The 25,487-nt window shown below is 50.1% G+C and overlaps 1 protein-coding gene across 8 annotated transcripts in view; it reads left to right on the top strand.

The window, feature by feature from the left end:
• Positions 1-5,879: 5,879 nt before the first annotated feature.
• CTIF (cap binding complex dependent translation initiation factor) overlaps positions 5,880-25,487 on the top strand; it is a 236,832-nt gene continuing 217,224 nt past the window's right edge. The window contains exons 1-2 of one of the 8 annotated variants that reach the window (XM_080684486.1): positions 5,880-6,139; positions 6,569-6,742. The gene's annotated coding sequence lies outside the window, so the exon portion shown is untranslated. Of the gene's footprint in view, positions 6,140-6,182; positions 6,240-6,460; positions 6,743-6,913; positions 6,934-7,022; positions 7,116-7,243; positions 7,264-25,487 lie in introns of those variants that run through there. The other 7 variants (XM_080684492.1, XM_080684493.1, XM_080684488.1 and 4 more) reach the window with 7 other exon arrangements.

Below are 25,487 nucleotides of genomic sequence, written 5' to 3'. Positions count from 1 at the left end.
TGACTGGAATCGAACCTGGGACCTTTCAGTCCGCAGGCCGACGCTCTATCCACTGAGCCAAACTGGTCAGGGCCAGAGTCAATTTAATCACTTAACGCTGTACAGTACAGAATTTACAGAAATTCACCAAAAAAATACAGCAGAGCCCCTATTTTGGTTTAAGACAGCACAAAATGAATTCAAAAGCTTCTTATATACTTTATTCAAGTACCAATTTTGATCAAAGTACCAAACTTGATCAAAGTAAGTCAGTGCTGTGAACATACTAATACCACTGACGCATTCCAGAAAAGCTGCTAGCGATGCAAGATTCTGTCAGACCTGATGTTGAATGCACCAGAGGAGCTGCTATTTAAAGAAACCATGCTTACTCCTTTTGTAAAGAGATGCTCATCTCCTAAAATGTCTTTTGTGTAAACTTCTATTTTCAGATACTAAGTATATTTTAGAATTTAAAAGCTGTCTCAAATTCTTTCTGGGAAGAGTAGAGTATAAACAAATCTGCTATCAATATCGTCAAAACAGACACAGAGGTGGAGTGAGTGGATCTGTGTCTGAACGTGGGTGAGAGAGGGACAGAGGTCAGCCCTAGGGCGCTGGACGCCTGACTGCTCCTTATTCCCCAGGTTCTGCTGACCCCCCAGAGGTCATGCTGAAGGTGCCCACGATGATTACCAGGATCGTGGCTCAGGCCGGAGTGGAGCCACACTCCAGTGTCTGAATTACCACTCAGAAATAAAATCTAGCCCTAGCCAGGTAGCTCAGTTGGTTAGAGCCGTGGTCGGCAAACTGCGGCTCACGAGCCACATGCGGCTCTTTGGCCCCTTGAGTGTGGCTCTTCCACAAAATACCACGGCCTGAGCAAGTCTATTTTGAAGAAGTGGCGTTAGAAGAAGTTTAAGTTTAAAAAAGTTGGCTCTCAAAAGAAATTTCAATCGTTGTACTGCTGGTATTTGGCTCTGTTGACTAATGAGTTTGCCGACCACTGGGTTAGAGCATCATCCTGATATGCCAAGGTTGCAGGTTCGGCCTCTGATCAGGGCACATACTAGAATCAACCAATGAATGCGTAAATTAGAGGAACAACAAGTTGATCTCTCTCCTCCCTCAAATCAATCAACCAATAATTTGAAAATAAATAAATAAAATCTAAATGTACCCCTTTGAGCCACAAAGTATAAACTGGTCAGATTTCCATCTGGGGTCCCACATAGCCTATGCCCAGTGTAACAACCAAAATAGCAACAATAATAACCAACAATAAAAGCTAAGCTTCACTAAGTCCTTACAGTGTGCTAAGGGCACCACACACATGGTCTCATTTAACTCTGATTGGCTCAGTTTATCTGCTGAAACCAGGGCCACTTAAGTCCAAGCCTAGCCGATGGCCTGGTGTCCCTGGATCAGATGTCTACCCCTGGTCCAAAAAGCCTGGCTACCCCTTCCAGGGTGAGGTTTTCCTAGCGTGCAGCAATGAAACGTGTCTCTTGCAGAGATGTGGGGGTGTATCTTTGCCCAGGTCCTCATCATGAACAAGACCATCTGTGAATGAGATGCTCATACCACTGAATGGTGAAGTCTGACCTTGAACTCTCAGGGACTTAAAGAATGCCTAACTACTCATGGGTTTCACGTACTGTCCTTGAATCTTGCAAGACAAGATCTGTTTATCTTCTTCTATTCCTTTATGGACTTCAAGGCATTGTTTAATGAATATTACAAACCCTTCCTGTTCTGCTGGAATTAAAAAGCTTTAAAGGCATACTTCTGGCTATTAACTTTAGAGCTTCTTTTGCCAGCTAGATTGTAAACTTCTTGAAAGGAGAACTTCAGGTTGGGAAATAATTTTAGAGATTATAGAGTCTAACCCTCCCATTTTACAGGTGAGAACACTGAGGCCCAAAGAAAGGAAATGTCACAGAGCAGGATAGGGTCAGGTGGGACCTGGAAACCAGTTTCACACACTTAGTTCCCCATGGTGCATTGCAATGCCCTTATGCATAGCATGTGCTCCATAAAATATGTCTTGGTTTATTCTTACTTAGCTTTTGCTTTTCTCAAGCTCATTGTTCTCTATGGATGTCCCTTCCTCCATCACCAACTTCAACCCTAGAGGATCACTTTCCATCTGCCTTTCAGGCGTTGGTCTTTGGAGCTGTGTAGTGGAAGCTGAGATGAGGCCTGGGTGAAACTGAACCTGGTTCTATCAAGCCATTATCTCTCCAGCCAACACCCCAGTAACAGAGCGTAGACACTAGACCGGTAACTTCCTTCCTTCTGTGGGGTCACTGGCTACCAAAATGATACCTGATGAGCCCACTCTGTAGTGTCCACAACTTCTGCAATGCTTCCCAGGCCAATGCTGGGCCACTGTTGACCTCTTCACTGTGGGAAGTCATAAATGGATCTAGTTCTACTTTCTTCCCAGAAGCCTTCTCTGACCAAAGGGTTCCAGAAACCCCTTGTTCATTTAAAATCACCCTTACACAGTGTAGCACTTCATCAGTTTTCCTATTATCTCACAGGTACCAGACCGGTCTATTCAGCTCCTGAAGGCAGGTAACTTCTCCCCCTGCACTGGGGTGGACTCCCACCAGCCCTGCAATAATTGTGTTGACTAATGGAGGAAAGACTGGTAGAAGGAAGGAGAAATGGGAAAAAAGGAGAAATATTTCTTTTTGTTAATATCTTAGGGAAGCATGGATTAAGAAAAGCAACTGCTTAAAACAGGGAGAAACATTCTGGCTTTTTATTTCTGGGCTATGTGGTGACAAATCAGACAAAGCAACTCTTGGCAACTCAGATCTGCCGCAATTAAACCAAGTCCAGTATCAGTTCGTTAACTCTGCACCCAGCAGCAACTCTGACCCCAGCCTGCAGGTGGGGCATCAGATCAACCACAGAGCAGAGGAGGAAGGACATTGCATGAGGGACTAGGAAGCACCAGGCCTCCCACACTGGGGAACTTGGGTCTGAGGGACCTGCAGAGCCTTCCTCTCAAAGACCCCCATTCCAGCTGGGAATCCGCGTCACGAAAGGCCATTTCAGAGAGCTCTTGATAAGAATACCAATAGGTAGGAGTTGCAGGAGAGAGTGAAAAGACTATCTCATCATATAGTGACAGTATTCGGCTGGAGGAAAAGCAGAGGGCCAGGTGCTGAGGATCTGGAGAGCAGGAGATAAGTTTTAACAGGCAGGGAGAAGCCATGTGGGAGCCCAGGACATGCCTGGAGTGGGGACATCATTTGAAGAGCCTTGGGCATCAGGGTGGGGAGAGGAAACGCATAACTACTGTGGACTGGTGAGGGTTCAGAGCTGGGCCAGCAGGAGTTGAGAACTAGAACTGAACTGAGCCTCCTTGAAACAAACCTACATCGCGCATGGAGATGAGTCACCCCCAGAATCCTCCCTGCAGCACGGTCTCTGCTGGCCTGACTGTAGAAGGAAAATTCAGGGATCATTCTTCTGGGCTAGGAAGACCCTGCATCAAAGAAAAGGAGACAACCATCACTGAGGATGTGCTGAGAGAGATCCCATTTAAATAGGTTATCGCCGTTGGTTCTCACAAAGCCAAGGAAGGTTGTGGACTAAGCTGCCCAAGGTCACCTTTGTGGAGGGTAGGTAAGCTGCCCAAGGTCACAGATCCAGGAATGTCATTCCTGGGATGCAAACCCAGGATGCTAACTCCCAGGCTTTGCTGTGCCCACTGGCCCTCTCACTCCAGGCACACCCCAAACAGAGGTGTGTCCTCACAATTGTTTTGCAAGCAGCTCAGCCTCTCATCACCTCTGGGATGGATCCTGTTCTCACCTCTGGGTGTGTGATTTAAAGCAAAAGCAAAACTAAGACCCAGACAGTTCCGTTCTTCTCTCCCTGCAAGTGGCGTGCCTCTCACACAAATGTGCAAACAGCATTGACAACTAAAATCAGGTACCTGGCAATCAGCTGGGTGGATAGACTCTGGTACCATTATTTCATATTTTGCAAACTCAGGAAGTGCTCCAGATGTTAAAGCATAAAAATAGCACACCGCTGAGCCAATGAGGCACAGATTCTAAAAGAGGCAAACCTGGGGTAAGAGTCAGGTGTGCTTAAATGCGAGGTCCTTTAATGGGAGTGGGGACGGTTGAAAACCGGGCCTGACACCCAGACAACTGGCTCCTGGTACCCACTCTGCCTCTTAGGAATGCATGACTGTGGGCCTGCTGTCTCCCTCTAAAAGGGAGGGGAGGACACACCTGTGTGCCCTTTGGTACAAGAATTAAATGAGCTACTCTATAGGATGGGACTGGTTTCTTTCTTTTTTTTTATTTTTTTAATTATTATTTACTAACAGCCAGGCTAGTCCATGTTTCACTAATTCTCTTAACAACTTTATGATACAGTTATTTCTGTCCCCATTTGAGGAGAACACAGGCACAGACGAGTCATGTAATACTCCTAAATTCACCCGGCTTTAAAGTGACAAAAGTGGGCTAACGCAGAGTTCTATCTAACTATAAAGTACTCTCTAACTACAAAGTACACCACACCATGCTGGATTCTGCTTTGCTTTCTCTCCACGGTTTGGCTCATGCTGAGCCTCAAGACTGGAACACAAGCTCTCCACACAAAAAGAAATCTCACTCATCCTTCAAGCCTACTTCAAGGCCCACCTCCAGTAAGACGCTGTCCCAGTCTCCTTCTGCTCTCTAAGCTCATCCTCCACACCCACTCCTTCTGCCCTGCCAAATTGCTGGGGCTTTCAGAATTTACTGTCTTCTCTCTCATCTGGGGCATTTGTACTCTGTAGCCTTTGTCAGATGCCTAGCAATTCCTTTGCCTTTGTTTAAAAACCTCCTCCAGGAAGCCTTCCCTGATCTTCTCCTCTCCCACCTCCATCCACCTTCCATCCTGGTTGGCTGCTTCACCTGAGAGTTTCCTAGCACTTTGTGCTTATGCCTGTGTTAAGTGTTGACTTATCTCCTGTACTTGCATTGACTATAATCCTTACACTAGACTTTGAGCTTGAGGGCAAGGACTGAGGGTCTTACTTGTCTTGGCATTTCCAGACATGTCCTGTCTGTAGGAGTGCTCACCAAATGTTCTCTGAATTAATAAATGGATTTCTATGCCAATTACACTGTGTCACACTATTCCTCCAAAGAGTTGATAATCCCTTGCTTTGGAGGGGTGTAAAGCATCCTTCTCCTGAAGGCCTCTCTGTGCCAAGCTCAATGCCAGGCATCTAGTAGGTACTCAGAAAACATTGGTGATTTGGTTAAGCGATTACCGAATTTTCCATTGTATTGAATTCTCCCAGCCACCACGTCCCCTGTCCCAGCCCACAGCATGGCCAATGGAAAATTAATTGGTTGTAAAGTGCATATCTAATTACAACATCCTGCCCCTGCCACCGAGATGTTCAAATGTTAATTATAACATGCATCTCAATAACAGACAGCAGCATTTAATGCAGCATTAATAACGCCACTTGGGCCGGCCAATACATACACCAAGCTCCCTTTTATCTGCCATTAGAACAGACTTTGCACTTGAAGCGCCTAAGTCCTCATCCATAAAGCATTCCTGTCCCAAAAACCAAACCTTTCCCCAAAAGCCTGGAACGCGCTTAAGCCCTCAGTTTTCCCTACGCAGAGGTCCGCACCCAGGGGCGTGGGGCGCAGGTTTCGGCGTCGCTGTACTGGGATGCCTCGGATGCTCACGCGCATCCCGGCGGCCTCACGGGGCCGGGTTCTCCAGTGCCCGCCATCCCGGGAAAGAAAGGCGAACTACATTACCCAGCAGGCCTCGCGCCGCCCTCTTTCCTTTCAAGTCTTTGCACGTGGCCGGAGGGGAGGGCGGGGCCTGGACGTCACTCTCCAGCATTCTCTTTCCTTGTGTCAGAGCAGGGATATATTTTTTTTCCTTCCTCTACTCCCTCCCCCCCCACCTGCCCCTCCCTCCCTCGTTCCCTTCCCTCCCTCCCTCCCTTCTTGGCTGGGTGTCCGCGCCCGGGAGCCCAAATCCCTCCGCTGCCCGGACGCGCGGAACTCGCGGCTGGAGTCGGCTCGCGGGAGCCTCCTCCCTCCCTTCCCCTTCCCTGCCCCCTTCCCCCACCCCCGATCCGGCTCGGAGCGGCGGCCAGAGGAACCCCGAGGTGAGCATCCCCCCGTCAGCCCCCCTCTTTTAGTCACCTCTGCTTGCCGACGGATTCGGGGACCTGGGAGGAGGGCTGCGTGACGTGCGCGTGCTTATAGGTAAATCCGGGAAAACCGCCCGAAACAATTAGCCCCTTCCCCCTCCGTGCGCCCGGGGCAGCCGGGTGTCCGCGCTCAGCCGTGGTCCTTCTCTCTGTCGAGGATCGCACTCCACGGGCTCGCCACTCCCGAGGTTTGCCCCTTCCCTCCAGGTGCCCCGCCCCGCCGGGAGCCCTGGCCCTGGAGCGCCGGTGGGGAGGGGTACGGAGGGGCGCGCGGCTGGAGCCCGACTGGCGTTGGACCCGCGCAGTGTAGCCGCTGTCATGTGCCGGCTTCCGACCGGGGGGAGGAAGAGAGCGAGCGTGATTCCTCTCCCTTTTGTTTTGAAGCCCGCATTTGCTGCAGCCAGCAGTTGGTTTAGTAGCGGCCGAACTTGCAGCTGTTCTGACCGTGCTCCGCCGAGGTAGGAGCGCGGCTCCCACAGCCGCTCCCGCCGGAGGCTGCTGCCCTCGCGGCTGCAGGGGGACCCGGAGAGAGTCTCCACGCCGCCCCTCCCTCCGCTGGTGAGTGATTGTGTCTGTGGCAGCGGCCGTGTGTGTGCGCGCCCGTCCCCGCGGGCTCGGGGATGGCTGTCGTCTAGACAGTCTGCACCCTCCCTCTGTCCCCGGGGAGCCCGCGGGCCCCGGGGGGCACAGGGGGTGGGAGCAGAGGAGGAAATCCATTGCGGTTGCAGACTTGGACACTCCCTACGGCGGTGATTCTGTTGGCTTTTTAAATTATTATACTGTCGCCGCGGTGTCATTGGGCCTGGGGAATCGTTCCGCCGGCGGAGCGGGGGTTAAGTTGACAGGCTCTGACAAACAAGGCTCGCGCTGGCGAGTGACTCGAGCGGCCGCGGGGTGGGCTCAGGCTCGGCTTTTTCAGGACGTAGAGCAGGTGACTTGTCCGGGACGCCGGTCTTGGGGGAGGGTGGGCAGGGGGCGGTGGCTCGGTGCGCGGTGGAGGTCTGGGCTCCCGAGCGCTGCGTGGGGGAGCCTGGTGCGTCTGGAGGGAGTGTCCCAGGGACCGCGCGTCGCAGGTTTTAGTAAGTCTCTCCTTTGGCCTTAAAAGAGGAGCGAGGGTCTGAGCCCCTCCTTTGGGCGGCGTTGGCTGTTTGGTTTCGTGGAGTTTGCAGGGTTGGGATTGGGGGGCAGCCGTGAGCTGGAAGGGGGTGCGGCGTGTAAAGGGGAGGGAGGGATGGCTGGCGGCACGGGGTGGGTCGCACACCCGGGAGTGAAGCGTCGCCTCCCCCGCCCAGCTGTTTGTGAGTACACATCGGTCCAGCGTGGGGGTCGGGGTGGGGGGGGGACCGAAGAACGCTGCAGAGTGGGGACGCGCCCGGGTCTTGATCTCTGTGGAGATGGGTCCTGTCAGCCCCCTGGTGGTCCCAGTTGGGTTCGTAGTCTTGTGTGTCCGCGCGCGTGCGTGCGCGCCCGTGTTACTTAGAGAGGGGATCGTGCTTGCGTGTGTGCCGGGCTCACAAGGGAGTCCCAGGCCCGAGGGCGGTGGGAGAACCGCAGTTCCTATCTCCGCATCTCACGCCCCTAGACCCGACAGACTGGCTGGCTACTCGGCGGCGCTGGGGAGGGGTGGTCTGGCTGAACCGGGAGAAGCCTAGGGGGGCTCCAGTGTTCTCTCCCCGCCTCCTTCGTCGCCCCCACGCTTGGGTTGACCCTTGTACCGAGGAGCTCTGTGGATATGCATGCCGGAGCAGACCCTGGAAGGAGTCGGTGCGCTCTGCGTCCCTCTCCCAATTCTTCGTCCTAGAGGCAGGGCGTGTGGGCCAAAGGCTGGCCAGCGGTCCCGGCCCAGGCCCAGCCCCAGCCCGGCGCTGCCGCCCTCGCTGCTGCTGGATGCCCAGACCGAGCCTTTGTCGGCTCCGCCCACCAGGCTCAGGCTCCGTGGCCCGGGGGGATTATCTCCCAGGCTGGAGGCCCCATGCTAAGGAAGGAAGCCGCTGGAGCTGCCGGCTTCTACGCGGCTGGAGGTTCCGGCCGGCGAAAGTGACACAGCACGAGAGCTAGAGGAGAGAGAAGGTGCCGCCCAGAGGGCGGAGAGGGGCTGCAGGCTGTCCAGCAGACCCTCTGGCCTAGCGCTGGGTCTGTGCCCAGAACCTCAGGAATCCCGGTTGCAAGCATGCTCGGACCTCAGGAGAAAATTGCCTGGCTTTCAAGAAAACCCAATTACATGAAAACAGAACGCACCCAACAAAAGCCCCTCACAGGATGCACTCAGGTTGCTGGAGGAAACTCCCTTTGAGTGTTTGGAACTGGACTAGGTTTATTCATCTGCTGTGTCAAGTGTCTGTCCTGGATTGTGTATGCCTGGAATTGTGTACCGCAGTCTGAGGGACAGTGTCATCAGTGGTTAACAGATTGCTGGAATAATATCTTTGACTTTTCAGGGCGACCCTGCCTTGTGTACATTGCATTTATTAAGATGGTCCTGTGAGGCAGGGGTTATTAATCCTGTTTTACAGATGAGCACACTGAGGCTCAAAAAATACTATGACTCTCAGTGGGAGAAGGGCTACTTTCCCCTGTTTGTGATTTCTCTTCTCAGCCTGTGGCTTTTAGTTGAAATAGTGGCCACTCTCCCTCTCCCCCCCTCCCGCCCCCCGTAGGTCTTACCTCCCCAGGAAGTACTGAATCTGAGAAAGGGGGTAAATTAATGCTGGTAATTACTCTTGTCAAAACACTTGTGATTTGCTACCAGTCCTAATGACAGTAGCCACTAAAAAATAGAAGTCTGCATTGCTGTTATTATCACGCATATGAAAACTTCCTGTCAGTGAATGGTTATCAGTTTTTATACCTCTAATATATTCCAGAATCATACCTGCATGTAATAAATGCATGTGGTACACATTTCTGTGACACATGCCTGTGTTCACATGGGTGTGTTCATGGAGTTGTTATTGGATCCAAGGTTTATTCTTTAGTTACTGATTTCAAAACCATCAAATTTAGAGTGTAGACTCTGAGAAACCATCTCAGGTTATACTCCCTGTCCCCTCCATCTCCAGGGATGGGGAAACCTCCCCCTTCCCCCCCAAAAAAAAGCAAAGAACTCCAACATGTATATATGTATTTCTCAAAGTCATGGACACGAGGGTTCTCAGACACAGCCTAAAGAAGGGTAATTAGGTTTAGCCAACTAATCAACCATTTATTCCCAAATATGTATTGAGTACCTACCTGTTTGTAGAGCTTAACGTGTATACAAAGAAAATGTAACATATGGCCCCTGCTTGCCAAAAACCGATTCTAACGAGATGAATGTAAGATTTTTAAGTCCAACAGATGTTTATTGAACACCTACCTTAAGCTAGATATGCTACTGTGATTGGGGCACACAAAGATAAGATAGCAGAAACAGCTATGTTGTTACAATGCAATAGCACGGATGATTCAGGCACTGTAGGAGGGAATAATTCATAAATATTTTAGAGCAAGCACCCTGGGACTTCATCAGTTTCACATATGTTGGTTGCCAGGGATTCAAAATGCTAGTTCCTATCCTAGAGCAGATACAGAAGAAGTAACAGGAAGAAGAGCCGAATGGCCCCTGTTATTTTGGACTTCAGACTGTTTGGAACCTCCCAGGTGGGTCCAGAAGTACTGTGTGTCCTGTGGAAGTTAAGCAGCTAGTGGGAAATAACCCTGAAGCCAGCCAACAGCTCACTGGCCTGAGCGATGAGGAGCTCACAAGTTGTTCTCCATGGTCCTGCCCCTGCTCTGCTGGGCAGCGATGGGCAGCGATAGGCTGCTGTCTTCTGCGATAGGCTCAGGCTTTGGTCGAGGTCTCACTCAGAACCCGAGTTTAGAGTCTGTCTTACAGGTCTGTGTAGATGTTTTAATATGGGTCTGCTTTGTATCTGTTCATTCCCAAACTCACTTCTGGGGTCCCCGACACTGTCCTCCAGTTTCCTCTCAGTTGTAGAGTCCACTGCCCTTGTTTTTAAGGTTCTGTTGCTTACAGTTCAGATCATGAAGGAGGAAGCAGGCAGTTGTGGTTAGGATGGAGAAAGAATCCTGAGCCCACATAGAGAACAGGAGGCACAAACAGACAGGCAAATTACAGTTTTGGGGAATTCTCCAAAGAGGATGGTAGTTCTGCATGGCTTACCCAATAATGTGGCAGCCTCTTTTGATGTTCTTTGGTGGTGGGGGGGGGGGGGGGAGTGACTCACTGGTCACCTGAGCTCAGCTGTTCACATTCAGGCTTTGCTTTTCTGTCCTCCTGCCTCACCTTGCACACACTGTTATTTAGAACAATGCTGCGATGGTGGCCTTCCTGAGTTGTCACCATGATGACCTATCGACATCTGCATCTTATTTCTGAATTACACCCAGGCCAGAGCTGTGCTTCAGAACAGGGTGAGAACAGACCCATCCTCAGATCCTAGGCACCCAGAGCTGGGAAGGCCTTGGTGATGAGCTGATCTGCATGTGAGGACCCGAGGCCCAGAGGGATGAAATGGCTTGTACAAAGTGGCTGGGAGCCCTGGAGAGTGGGACACGAAATCCTGGATTTTGATGCCTCATCCAATCTTCTTTCTTTATACTATGACGTTTTCTGGGGGGAATAGTGAGGTTCTTACTCCCCAAAGAGAGAGAATTCTACATCTTCTCACCTCTCCTCTGGTTCCAGGAAAGGCTCTGGAATTCATCTTATAGTCTTGAGATTGCTTTCCTTCCAGACTGGCCTGGCTTTCCCTGCCCTCTCTCTCATCTTGGGCATGCAGGAATCTGGGAGAGGTGATAGGCCTTGGGGCCTTCCAGCACTCTTAAGTTTGGCCTTTTGCTTCCATCCCCCGTGACCTGGACCCATGGCAAGGTCCCTTCCCTTGGCAAGGTCTTCAGGAACCTCCTGAAAGTGAAGAGGACCCACAGATTTCATTTGATTCTCACCTGACTCAAGTGAGGGGAAAAACTACCAGTGGGAAGGTCATGGAGTTAGGGAGGGGATTGGTTGGCACTGGAGACTATTATAATACCCGACACTTGATTTGGCTTTACACTTTGCAAAGCATTTCACACAACTGATCTCATCTGCTTTTTATAGTAGTCCTGGGAGACTGTTCTCATTATTCCCATTTGGCAGATGAGGAAACTGAGCCACTATAGTAGATCGGGGATCTGAACCCTGGTCCTCAGACTTCAGATCCACTGCCTGGGGCTGAGGTGGCCCACCGTGTCACCTCCCATTGCAGTTTTGTGAGTAGAGGGCCTTGAACTTTTCGGAACTTTTTTATGTCCACTGTTGGCTCACATCCAGCCACGGAACCAGACCCAAATGCTAATTTACCCAGGGGGTGGGTTGGATAAAGGATGGGAGGCAGTGATTATAGCAGTGGTCTGGGGCTAGATTGGGGTGATTTCACTGAAGAGGTGAATTTGGGAATAGATCTGGGGTAGTGGAGGACCTAGAGGAGGTTTTCGGCTGGGGCAATGGCACAAAAGTGCTGAAGGGGGAATTGTGGGTATTGGGACGGGGAGTGGAGCCGACTAAGAAGGTTCGGTGGTCATCCTGAAGTCAGAAGGCTCTGTTTCTATGCCCTGCTCTGTGCCAGAACCTGGGGCTACAACAGTGAGTGGGCACAGCCCCCACTTCCTGCAAGAGGCCCACTCTCTTGCCCAAGAGACACTTAAACAGTAACTTCAGTGTGATGCGGGGAGTGCAGTTAAATTCTGCATGGTGCAGTAAATGCAGGGGTAGAGAAAGTCCCAAGGGCCTTACAGTAGCACGGACAAGGGGCCCCTGCTCTTGCCTCAAGATCAGGGAGTGCTTCCTGAGGGAGATAACATAGGTGCTACAGCTGAAAGAGAATTAACTAGGAGAGGAGATGGGAGAAGGGCATTCAGAGGTAGAAACAGTATGTGCAAAGGTGTAGAGGCCTGAGGCTGTCTGGGTACAGGGAGGGAGGGAAGCTGTGAGGTCGGAGTACAAGGGCAGAAGGGCAGACAAGGCTCAGGAGTGAGGATCTTTGTGAGCCTGGCTGGGACCTTGGCTGTTAGTCCGCAGGTAGAGCCTGGAGGACGGGGCATTAAGCAGAGTCGAGGTGTGCCACCATGGAACAGAAGGGAGAGTGGCTGGGAGCTGGGCAGCTGCAGAGCGGATGGGGGAATGACAGGCTCCATTCGGTCCAGGTCACAGGGGATGAGGCCTGGAACCAGGGTCATGCGTATGGAGATGGAGGAAGGCTATATATATATATATAAAAATATTTAGGGGATAAAGTCTTTAGTGATTGCTTCGCTTTGGGGGATAAGGAAAGAGCCCAGTGCTTCCCAGGTTCCTGGCCTCACTGACTTGGTGGGTGGCAGCCTTTACCCAGGTGTGACCTGGTTGCTGGAGCAGGTCAGCTAGGGTTGGGGTAGGGGGAGGATTGTGGGAGTTCATTGTTAAACGGGTTGAATTTGAATTGCAGATAGGGCAGTGGTCTGCAAACTGCGGCTCTCGAGCCGCGGTTTGCAGCTCTGTTGACTAATGAGTTTGCCGACCACTGGGATAGGGGCTTACAAGGAACAGCAACAGGATGTAATTATTGGAATCGAGAGTCTAGGTCAGTGGTCGGCAAACTCAGTCAACTGTGGCTCGTGAGCCGCAGTTTGCCGACCACTGATAGGGTAATCCAGTAGCACTGTCTTACAGACAGCACAGTGTGCAGGGTGGAAGCCTGAGGAAGCAGTGTGGGCAGGGGCCACAGACCCAGGAGTGGGGAAGGGTCTGCTGCCGAGTGGAGTGAGGTGGGGCTGCTGTAGACAATAAGGAGACCTCTTCCTCCCATTGTCAGAGGATCCTTTGTCATGCCGCTTGCCGCTGTAGTCAGGGAAGCCAGGCGGGGATGCTGTGTCATGCTGGAGGCCCAGCTGGCAGAATCCAGCGACAGCCAAGAATGAGCTTCAGCTGGAAGCACTGGAGGGAGTTAGGGGACTGGCGTGTGCGTTTTTAACATCCATGGTGAGCAGGTGCTGTCCCAGGCCCTGGGGCCATGAGTAAAGGGCAGGGAAGATGTGGAGCAGGCAGTCCAGTTGGGAGGCGGGATGTGGACTTAAGAGGCCACGTAAAAGCTGTAACAACCTGGGCAAAGAGTAGAGTGCAAATCGAATAGAAGCGTGGCTACTTCTCTTCCTGCCATCCTGGAGCTGTGCATTTTAGACAGAGCTCCAACCTTTTCCGTTTTTAATCCTTGGGGCCTAAGATAGTGCCTGGCGCATAGTAGGTGCTCAGCCTATGTCTGTGGATCTGCAGGGATGTGGCCAGTCAGTTGTTTGGGGTGGGAGGTCAGCCAAGGAAAGTTTCCATGAACAAGACCAAAGAGGGTATTCCAACACCAATTTAGAATATTTTTAGTACCACAGTGGAGTAAAAAATCTTGAAAACCTTCCAACTACCAAGTACCTAGAAATGCTGTATAAACTAGCATCCTTTCAAAGAGCTGAGCTCATAAGATGTAAAGAAAAAACAGAGGACTCAAAAGTGAGTGTGGACAGGAAGCTTGTGCATATGCTAGGCCAGTCCTGCGGAGTGGGGGTGACGGCTGGGGGCGGGGGGGGGGTGTTGAGGGGTGGTTACTGGTCTCAGAACCAAAGGGGGTTGAGTCCTGATAACATCTCCAGGGCCAGGCCAGGGGTGAGACTGGGAGTTGGAGCAGAGAGAGCCCTGCCTGAAAGGAGCCCCTGTTAAGGTTTGCGTGCTTGGAGAAAGGACCAGGGGTGGGGGTGGGGGGTTGAGGGGGTGGGGGGAGCTTGCCAGTCTTGGCCTGGATCTGGGGTGGGGAAAAATCTTCCCTGGAAACTCTGCTTTTGGATGTGGCCTGGAGGTCCTGAGCGGAGGAATTAGCTTATAAAGCCCTGGGGAGCAGGGTCCTCCAGCCTGTGGTCTAGGCCCTTGGGGACACCAGGAAGGTCCTGGGGCTCGTCACCCTTCGCCGACTTGGGTCTCAACCTTGGAGAGATGCTGCAGGACCTGGGTGGCCGGAGAGAGTGAGTGAGTGAGGAGGAGAGAGAGGCCTAGTTCGAAACTTTTTAAAAAGGTTTTTGTTGGTTTTTAGAGAGAGGGGAAGGGAGAGGGAGAAGGGAGAGAGACAGAGAAACGTTGATTGGCTGCCTCCCTCATCCCCAGGCCTGTGCTGGACCGGGAATCGAACTGGTGCATGGGTCAACACTCATCCACTGACCAATACCGACCAGGGCTTGAAACCTTTGAAAAGGGCCTCAGGACAGCTGCACCCTGGTGGAGGCATGTGCAGGGCTGCGTGAGGGGCTGTTCCTGCCCCGGGCTTCACCTCTTAGCAGAAGCCTGCAGACCAGTCATCCAGGAAGGCCAGAATGTTCTCCCCTGTTGTTCACTCGGGCCAGGAACTTACAGATGAGGCTCTGTCCAGGTTCCCCCTAAAGGTGCCCTATGCAGATTCCAGTTGCTACTCATGCCCCAGATTGTGCGTCACACTGGCTCCCCCAAGCCCAGAGTCTTGAGTTCCTAGAATTTCAAACTGGGGAGACATCTTGGAGGTCACCTCACCCATCCCCGCTGTGTTGGCAGTCCTGACTACTTCAGCACTTGCTCAGATGCTTCCCACGTCCGAGCAAGTACACGCCGGGAGCGTACTGCCTGTGCGGCAGCGCCTTCCCTTACCAGAGGCTGTTGCAGCTGCGAAGGTGTTCTGTGAGCCTCAGCCACTGCCCAGCCCTTTCCACCCCTCGCCCCGTGGCTGTCCGGAGAGATGTCTTCCAGGCCTTTCACCATCCGGCTTGCTTCTGATGGCTTTAATTTGTCAAGCTAAGATTCTGTGACAGTCCAGCCAACTTCTAGCCTAACTTTGCACAGAAGGCGCTTTTGCAGATCAGATGTAAGTTTAGCTGAGCCGGCTGCATAGATGCAGTCTGTGATGTAAGCAGAAGTTAGAGAAGCTCTGGCTCAATGCTTTCCAGATTACCATGAGAGAAGCAACAGCACACACTGCAAGTTCTTTCCTCCAACACGCAGAAATCATTTTGGCTCAAGTAAGTGACTCAGGAATCGGTGTTCATTGCGTGTCTGTTATGTGCCAGGAACAGTGCTAAGCATTCCCTGTTTGTCTCGCTGCATCCAAGCAACTTCCATGAGGGAGAGAGACGGAGAGGCAGAGACATGGAAATGCCTAGCTGTAGCTGTGACAGTTGAGCCTGAAGTTATTCAGAAAGAATGTGTGTGGTTCCATCCCGGCTGGGTGGAGCTGACCCTCCCTTTGCTGTTCCCTTGTAGGGCCTACTCCCTGGGGTAGCAATGTCCTGGTCTCACCACAGGTCTTTATCATTTTTGTGGGACATTTGCTGAGATACTTACGATTTTAAGCCCCGAGATCAAGAAAGTGGCCTCCTGGAGAATCTACATCTTGGTGTGTCACCAAATAGGATGGTGCTCACAAGCAAAGTGTTTTTGAGAGCATGCTGTGTGTCTGTCTCTCAGGGTCAGTCTCCAGTCCCTGGGCTTTCTCAGGGAGCAGAGGCTTTCTGTCCCTTTGCATCTGCAGGATGGTCAGCGTTCACTAGCTGCCACGACAGGTTACCAGGAGCACGGCTGCCTTTGCATCAAGGTTGCATCCGTCAGCTGGACGCCCGGATGTGCGCTGCCAGTTTCACACGGGACCCTGTGCTAACAGCACTTGGTGCGGAGGGCCAGGGATTCTGGGAAAGCACCCAGTTTTTCCTCTTCTCCCTCCAAAAAATGGCTCCTCATGCTCACATTGTACTGGTTTGCCTCGATCCTTTAGCGCCAGGCTCTTACCCGTTACATTTGGTTCAGTTTAGCAGGACATGGTCAGACGTCTGCTGGGCACCAGGCTCTGAATGAGGTGAGATGAATTCTGGTGAAACTGGCAGGGCCGCCCCTCCCATCTGCATCTCGGTGGGGAAGACAGAATGGCCTTATGGGAAGTACTGGATAAGGAGAAAGAAAAGTGTGCTGAGGCAGCCAGAGGTGACTCTAATTTTTTTGTGGAAAAGGACACACTTTTGAGAGTGAAAGGGGGTGCTGTTAACAATCGTGCCGGGACACAGATGTAAACTGGGATTGTCCTTATGGCCACCAGAGAGGGTATTTGCTTGTGGGTCACACCTGACACTGTTATCATTTACACCGCAGGATGCACATGCGGTGATGGAGGTAGTGGCGCGCCCAGGAGAAACCAGCATCTGTTTCCTCATTTTGTTTCGGAACTAGAGAGGAAAGTATTATCTGTGAGGACCGTGGACTCAGCTTTCTGATGGGGCTCAGTTTCCAGCCACCAGGTCCTATCTTAGACCTCTCCATGACCTCACTTTTAGGATTGGAGATGGACGTTGGGAGAGATAAAAACACCTGGCTTGTAGGCTGCCGGCTATTGGCAAAAGCACACAGGACTAACAGTGGCTTGGAAAACAAGGTGTTTGTAGACTCACATAGCCAGAGGTCTGAAGATAGGGGTTCTAGGGTTGGTTCATTCAGTGGCTCAGTAGTGATTTCAAGGCCTCATTCTAACCTTCTAGGCCACCATTTCAGCATGTTGGCCTTTATCCTCAGGTGCGCTGTCCCCCCATGGTCACAGCATGGCTACCACTACTCTAGACGTCACATTCTCATAACTGCATCTGCAGGTAGTCAGGAAGGTGAATTTCTAGTTTCTCCTTGTGTCTTGGTTTATCAGGGAGGGGGAAATTTTCCAGAATCCTCCCCCTAAAATTTTCATCAAGTCCGTTGAAGAGAAATGGGTCCATACCCATGCCTAAGCTCAAGTAGAGGTTGAGATCTCTTCTCGGCCTTTTGGCTAAGATCGAGTGCAGTATCTGTTCTTATCAGTTTAATATCTAGTAGGGTTGAAATAGCAAGCTTTCTGCCTCATCTGTAGAGGTGAGCTCTGCTTATAGGGAAGTGGGAAGGGGAATGATGGTTGGGGAAACAACAATTAACGTTTGCCTCACCAAATTTTAATATGCCTTTATTTATTTATTTGTGGAACTGTCACATTTATTGAGATGAATTTTTTTAATTTTTTAAAATATAGTTTTATTGATTTCAGAGAGGAAGGTAGAGGGAGAGAGAGATAGAAACATCAATAATGAGAGAGAATCATTGATCGGCTGCCTCCTACATGCCCCACACTGGGGATCGAGCCCACAACCCAGGTATGTGCCCCAACCAGGAATCGAACCGTGACTTCCTGGTTCATAGGTCGACGCTCAACCCCTGAGCCATGCTGGCCGGGCCATAGATGAAATTTTTTATACCTCAACATATTTGAGGTTTTAAAAAAAACCTACTCTCTGGCTCTGGCAAACACTGATCTGCTTTCTCTCACTATAGTTTTGCCTTTTCTAGTTATTATTATTTCTTAACCCACAGGAAATATTGGGGCGTGGGACCTCATGTGTTCAATGAAGGCCTCTTATGTGGTCTCAGTAAGTGGGTTCTATGTTCCCTCCCCGAGGAGCCCCTCCAATTTTCCTGCCATGGGTGCCAGGTAGAGAACCTACAGGCAGAATTGTCCAGAGGGAGGGAGCATATGTGGCTGGTGGCCTGGACAGCAGGACTGGAGATGCCTGAGGGGCTGAGGCTCTGGCCGGTCAGTGGCAGACAGTGGTCACCTTTGCAGGTGACCATGAGGATTCAAAGAGGAAATTGCTTCTCAGAGTGGTTTGGACACCTTGTATCTAGCAGAGTTAGGTCTCTTGCCCATGCTGATTGGGAACTCCGGCCCTAGGAAATGCAGGCCATGGGAAGGTGGTGGTGGTCACCACCTTCCCCTCCCCCAACCACCCTTCCCTTCATTCATGCACATAGCCCAGGCCACTGGCGACCACCCAACAAGCCCTGGGGCCAAACCTTCCCCTCTGGGCTCTTCTACACTCTTCTCATATGGTCATTTTTATCTTCCTCTCCACTCCAGCATTTGGTCTATAAATCTTTAGAGCACTTAGCACTTTCCATCTCTCCCAAGGGTTCGGCAAGCCTGAGGGAGGGCGGCAAAGGATGTAGAAAAGACAGACAAAGGGAGGGCGGCAAAGGATGTAGAAAAGACAGACAAAGAGAATAAGCTGGGTCTCGGTGGATCTTCCTGTGCCTGGCTGAGGCCACAGAGAAAAGATCCAGACGGCAAGCTGATGCTTTATTTTATAGTCAGAGGTAAACAAGGTGTAGTGGTCAACATAGTTGCAATGTTCTTGTGAGTTTCACTTGTTTTGGCAGCACTTGCTGCACCTCCCATAGCCCATTAGCTACCCAGGAAGGATCTAGGGAGTGTCATAAGGTCAAGCTTAGTTATGCTAAGAGGGCTGTGCCCCCTAAGCTGGGACTTGTTTGTGGCTTTGCCAACAGATCAGTCCGAGGCTTAGTCCTATAGCTGCTCCCTACAACCATCAGTCCTTGGATCCTTGCTTGGTCTGTTCTCTGAGATCATAAGCACCTTGAAGATACTGTCCTCATCTGAGCCCTCTGTGGATTTCCCATAGGGCGAGGGCAGTGATGGCCAGAGGATCCATGCTCATGAAACAAAATTTTTTAAAGCAAAATGCATATTTATAGAATGAGGAAGGGCACTTCCTTATTTTGGACATCTCTCCAGATTCAGAACCAGTTCAGTGTGGCCCAGCACAGTGCCCTGGATAAAGATTCATGGATTTCCACATACAGGGTGGGGCAAAAGTAGGTTTATAGTTGTAAGTATGCAAAACACAGAGTTTATTCTTGCATTATCATTTTTTTAAAATATATTTTTATTGATTTCAGAGAGGAAGGGAGAGGGAGAGAGAGAGAGAAACATTAGTGACGAGAGAGAATCATTGATTGGCTGCCTCCTGCACACCACCTACTGGGGATCTAGCCTGTAATCCGGGCATGTCCCCCTGACCAGATTTGAACCTGGGACCCTTCAGTCCACAGGCTGACACTCTATCCACTAAGCCAAACTAACTAGGGCAATTCTTGTATTATCATTTATTAATTACTAGTAGCCCTGCGCACGAATCTGTGCGCCAGTAGGTTGCTGCTGCCCTCCTATAGCTCTCCACCCACTGCCCTGCCTCCCTGTAGCTCCCCCTGCCTCCCTTCCCCCTTCATAGCTTGCTGCCCTGCCCCCTCCTGTAGATCTCAGCCAATCCCGCTGCCCCACAGGGCATAACAGATAATTAGCATATTTCTCTCATATTATATAGGACTAGAGGCCTGTTGCACGAAGATTCATGCAATAGGCCTTCCTTCCCCTGGCTACTGGCACCGGTTTTCCTCCAGCACCCAAGACCCAGGCCTTTGCTCTGGCCAACGCCTTCTGCCTTCGCTCCAGCCAGAGTCTCCCGCCTTTGCTGCAGACTGCAGCTGGAGTCTGCCGTCTTTGTCTTCGCTACAGACTCAAGCCAGAGTCTGCCATCTTCATCATCACTGTGGCCGGAGTTCCACTCCTGTAGATACCTTCACCCCCCGCCCTCCCTCTCATAGCAGGCATCCTGCCCTGCCCAGCTGCTCCGTGCCTGGAGTGGCTGGGTGGCCGCCATCTTTGTCCTTCTAATTTGCATATCCCCTCCTGATTGGCTGGTGGGTGTCGCGGAGGTACGGTCAATTTGCATCTTTCTCTTTTATTAGTGTAGATTGCATTCATTTCCATACAAACAACTGTAAACCTACTTTTGCCCCACCCTGTATTTCTTTCCTAGAGAAAGGTAACCTATCATGCTATTACGAGTTGAATTTTATTACCCCCCCCCAAGCTATATTGAAGTTCTAACCCCCCCAGGACCTCAGAATGTGACTGTATTTGAAGATGAGATCCTGTGGGTGGGCCCCAATCCAATATGACTGCTGTCCTTAAGAGGAGGTTGTGACACGAGTAGACACAGCCCGAGGGACAAGCATGTGAGGGAGGACACAGTGAGAAGGCAGCCATCTAAAAGCCAAGGAGAGGGGCCGTAGAAGGAACCAACCTGCTACACCTTAATCGCGATTTCTAGCCTCCAGAACTGTGAGACAGCACATTTCTGTTGCTGAGGCCGCCCAGTCTGTGCTCTTTTGTTAGGCCAGGCTGTGGATCCGGGCCTGTGTGACTCTAACATCCTGAACTCTGCCCTGTGAGCTGCTGTGTTTGGGCATTGGGGGAGCTGTTGGTCGACTCAGGGATTGAACAGGTGGGATTTCTCCAGAAACCCCGGGCAATCCAAGAATAACTTTAAAACCCTAACATTTGTTAAGTATTACAGTATTAAAGTGCTTAGTGAGCACTTTACATGTGTTATCTTTATTAGCCTTCAAGCTCCTATTTTATAGATGAGAAAATGAGGAAACAGAGAGGTTAAGCAATTTCCCCGAGGTCACACAGCTGAGAAGTGACCTAGCCCAGTGGTCGGCAAACTCATTAGTCAACAGAGCCAAATATCAACAGTACAACGATTGAACTTTCTTTTGAGAGCCAAATTTTTTAAACTTAAACTTCTTCTAATGCCACTTCTTCAAAATAGACTCGCCCAGGCCGTGGTATTTTGTGGACGAGCCACACTCAAGGGGCCAAAGAGCCACATGTGGCTCGTGAGCCGCAGTTTGCCGACCATGGGCCTAGCCCATTTTGCTCTAGTTTTGCCTCTTAACTATCGCACACCAGGGCTGACAAGTTATGCTGACGTCTTTTTGTGATGTTCTGGAAAGGTCACTGGTCTTAGGTCTGCCGCTAATCACTGCACACCTGCATGTTTTCTCCTCTGTGACCTCATGGATTGGATGAGTGTATATCAGAGATCTCCGATCGCCTCTTCCTGAGGTTCCCAGTGCCAGGCCTCTGAGGCATAGCGAGGAAGAACCCCTATGATGTCATTTTCAGCACCTGCCAGCATCTAATGTAGCAGCTCTAGATCTCCCGGATTTGGCCAGTTGAACCTGTGGTTTGGCAGTTTGTTCCTTCCTGATAAAATTGATTCCTTGTCAGTAAGGTAGAAATTATCCCCACCCTGAGCCAGGCTGTGTTCCAGGTCTCTCAAGGATGTGGGCTTCCCGTTACGTCCGCAGAAGGGTGTGGGGAAAGGGTTGCTGGTGAGTGACGTAATTTGTTTCCTTCCTCTGGATAAAACACACGTGGTTGACTGCAGCTTCATGCGTGTGAGAGAGAAACCAGCTACGTGGGCAACAAACATTGGGAGCCCAGAGTGAGCCGCAGACCTCTGTGTCTTTAGCCATCTCGTTTCCATTTCCCTTGAGACCCAGGTGGATGGCGGGTGAGGGTGAGGGTGAGGGCAAGGATAGGGTGGCACGTTCAGTCCATAGACTGAACACGGGGCAGTGAAGACAAGAAGGAGGTTGCCTGGGCTCCTGTGGACACTCTTGGGGACCTGGTTTTAAAACTCCAGCAGGCTAGCTCCTGGTGTATCCCCACAGGGCTGCAGTGACTTTAGTTACCTCATTAGGGCCGCGTTTACTTAATGTGTCTGTAATAGATTTTAGAGCCAGAAAAGCACTAGCATACCGAGATCCTAGTTCCCCAGCCGCCTGCTTATGACCTCCATAGCTCGAATCCCAAGCTCCCTGGGTTCAGTGTTCACTGAGCCAGGAGCAAAGAGGCCAGCCGAATGCTTTAGCTCACGTGGCTGAGTGGACACCGAGCACCCCCGGTCGCTGTGGGCCGGCAGTTGTCTCCTTTCATGCTTTTGTCAGCAACACCAGGGGTTATTACTCCTGCAGTTCTTGTGAGGTGACTGGAGAACTGGCTGGGTCAATGTGACGCTTCCAGTGGGGACACTGAGGCAAGAAAAAGCAGGTGACTTGGCCAAGGTCACATACCATATTTGCCAGTGAGAAAACAAATTAAAGGCAGGTTCTCTATTCAATTACTCCCCACCCCCGGCTATGCCTTAAAGGCCGCAAAATCATTTGTTCTGCCCCTGCCAAGGCATTAGGGGTGAGTTAATTAAATGTTGGACCCAATAGAGCAGGGTAATTTTTAAGTTGATAAGTTTGTGGCTCTCGAATGCTGGCGTAAATATCCAAATGGCCCTTGGCAGGAAAAGGTTCCCCACCCCTGCCTTAGAGTATGGCATCAATACTACTGATGGGGTATATGCTGACTTCCAGTTGAAAGTCTGTGAACTTATAAAAAATTTAAAGCTATGTATCTAAGCACATGTGCATTAAAGAAAAAAACCTCTTATTTCATTATTGCATAGAGGAAAGTAAGTTTAATAAAAAGTCAATACAAGGTCAAGGACAATATTACATACACGGGTTGGACAGACAACACCAAACGAAGTGCCGAATTTTGGGAAATGCAGCATAAGCAGATTTGGATTGAGTTTATGTTGAGCTTGGTCCTGGGAACGTTTTGAATAATACATGTCCAGTTTCAGCCCAAGGCTACGTCTTTTCATGTAACAAATGCAGGTTCCTAAATATTCATTTACATCAAACTTTTATGCGTACGATTGGGATTGGAATTCAGAAAAGGTGGTCATTACCTAAAGACAGCTTTAGTAAATATTTTTGTAAAGCGAAGATTCCTTTTACATAGTCTCCAGTTTTGTTTTTTTCTAAAGCACCTGTTTAGCAAGTTTAGACTTTGAAACTAACTTCTGTTATCCAGAATTTTCATAACCAGAAACTTCAATGTATCTGTGAGAAAGATCATCTTAGCAACAAATGTGCTACAATAAAGAGTGTTCTATTTGACATCCATTCTCCAACCGGTGATAAGTACTCTTGTCTAAAGTTAATAACCAAAGGGTGCATTAGAGAGCTAACTCACTCTAGTTAGTAAACTGATAGTTTTGCTACTCAAATTCAGATAATCTAGAAGAGTTGTGTTGAAGTTGAGACAACTACTTGTAACTCAGCACTTTAAACCAGATTTTCTCTTCCGTATTGTGAGCGACGGTGGCCGTTTGTTCTGAACCCAGATTAGGATGTGCGTTTGAGTATTTGAAATCAGGACGTCTCCCAACTGTCATGTTACATCTAAGTTGGGACTCTGGGTTTCAGTTACAAGTTCGTGGATGTGCTCATATGATATTCAAGACAATAATATTTTATGGTAAAAATATTGGCCCTACCTTCAGATCCTCCTGAGACCTGCTTTTTCTTTCTAGTCCCTCCCCGCCCCCCTCCCCCCCCCCCCAATATCTTAGCTTCTTTCGATTCTGCCCTTAATATGCAGTGTGTGTTGGTTTTCCACAACCAAGCAATTCTCTGACATCAGCTGGGTGTCCTACAATTTGACTCCATTCTGATGCTACCTACCTGGAGATAGCAGCAGATCCCACAGGTTAACAGTCTTACAAGACGCCCTCTTCCATCCCCACTTCAGGTGCTACTTGCAAGTCCAGGGGGGTCACTTGTGCTTCTAACTGGCTATAGATTGGAGAGCCTAATGACACCTTCCTCAGGTTCAATTAATTTGCTAGAATGGCTCCCAGGACTCAGAAACATTTTACTTACCAGATTACTAGTTTGTTATAAAATATATAACTCAGGAACAGCCAGGCGGAAGAGCTTTATAGGGCAAAGTGTGGGGAAGGGCATCAGACATGCCATTCACCCCGTACCTTCACGTGTTCACCAACTGGAAGCTCTCTGAACCCCCATCCTTTTGGGTTGTATGGAGACTTCATTACATAGGCATGAGTGATTAAATCATTGGCCATTGGTGAGTGAATTCAATCTCCAGTCTCTCTCTTCTCTCCAGATGGAGGTCAAGGGGTGGGACTGAAAGTTCCAACCTTTCCATCACATGGTCGGTTCCCCTGGCAACCAGCTGCAGCATCCTTAGGTGCTTTCCAAAAGTCGTCTTATTAACATAAACCCTGGTGGGAAGGGGTATGAATATCAAGGCACCTTTATAGTTCTTATAGAATCCAAGGGTTTTAGGAGCTCAGTGCCAGGAACAGCCAAAGATAAATTTCTTACTATAAATGACATTATTACAGTCCTTTATTTATATAACAGAATGTTAAATCTGGAGCCTACATTCTCACCACATCTGCCAAATTTGTAACAAAAGAATATTTTTCCATGTTACCTGTGGAAGCAGATAGCTTTGTGACCTGTGCAAATGATTGAACTTGAAGAGCACAGATCATGGGCTTCTCCACGGGGCTTCTTGGGCTTCCTCAAAGCATGGTGGCTGGGTTCTGAAAGTGAATGTCCCAAGAAACAGGAAGGAGAAGCTGCCGATTCCTTAAAGGCTTGTCCTGGAAACTGGCTCAGTGTCATGTCCATATTCCGAGTCCAGATTCAATACATTGAAGGGAAGGGATGGAGACCCTGCTTCCTGTGGGAGGGGTGTCAGCTATTTTAGGGCCATAAGAACTGGTGTCACCGAAAGGGAGTATCGTCCCTTCTCACAGACCTTCACGAAGCTCACATTTTATTTGCTACTTGCGGTCTTTTGTGGAGGGATGGGATGTGTATCATGGGAACTCAGTCATAGTAAATGCTTTGTATGATGTCACTTCTATATTTTAATTGTTTGACAAGTGGCTTCCCCTTGTCATTTAACCAGTCACTCCCAGAGTTGGCTGAAATACACAAGTCTTGCCCTTGGCCGTCTCCTGAGCATCTTCTTCCCTGCAGGGCATCCTCAGTTATTGACCTTCTTAGAGCAACTCCACTGTGGCAAGACCTTATGCTGGCTGCTGGGGGCGCTACGGAGATGAGCCAGGAGACACCTGTGCCCCTGTGCCAGCTGCAGGGAGCCCAGGGTTGGTATTGTAGATGGAAAGCGCTGGCCTCGGGGTCACACTTTTTCAGGGTGTCTTCAACTGGCGGAACGCGGTGGGAGCACGTGTGCTGACAGTGCCGACTATGTCTCGTTCCCTTTCTGGGGCTCCTGATTGGAGAACGTGCCCTGGCCTAGGAGGGCAGGGACCTGGGGTCCAGTGATGTCAGATAACTCCCTGCTCTGTTTCTTCATCTGTAAAATAGGAAATTAGGTCTAGTCTAAGGGTCTGCAAACTGTGGTCCGCAGACCCAACATGCTTTCCTGAATGACTCTTGCTGGAACACAGCCTGCCTGTTGGTTTGTGTATTTCCACGGTTGCCTTTGGCTTATCTCAGCAGAGAAAGTGTGGCCCACAAAGTCTAGAATGTTTACTCTCTGGCACTTTACAGAAAGCTTATGACCCCCTACTCTAGAAGCTTCATTTTAGCCACAAAGTTCTTCCTCAGAGAACTTGAACATTTTTGTTCACCAAAAAATCAGTTCTTTTCACACTTAACAATGTGCCAGGCACTGTACTAAGTGCTTTAAAATTACTCACTGATGTAATCCTTATAAAACCTTGT

This window comes from Plecotus auritus (genome assembly GCF_963455305.1).
Source record: "Plecotus auritus genome assembly, chromosome: 8".
NCBI classification, from domain to species: domain Eukaryota; kingdom Metazoa; phylum Chordata; class Mammalia; order Chiroptera; family Vespertilionidae; genus Plecotus; species Plecotus auritus.
Note: the sequence above shows the minus strand (reverse complement) of the source record. Positions and strands in the feature narration are given on the sequence as shown.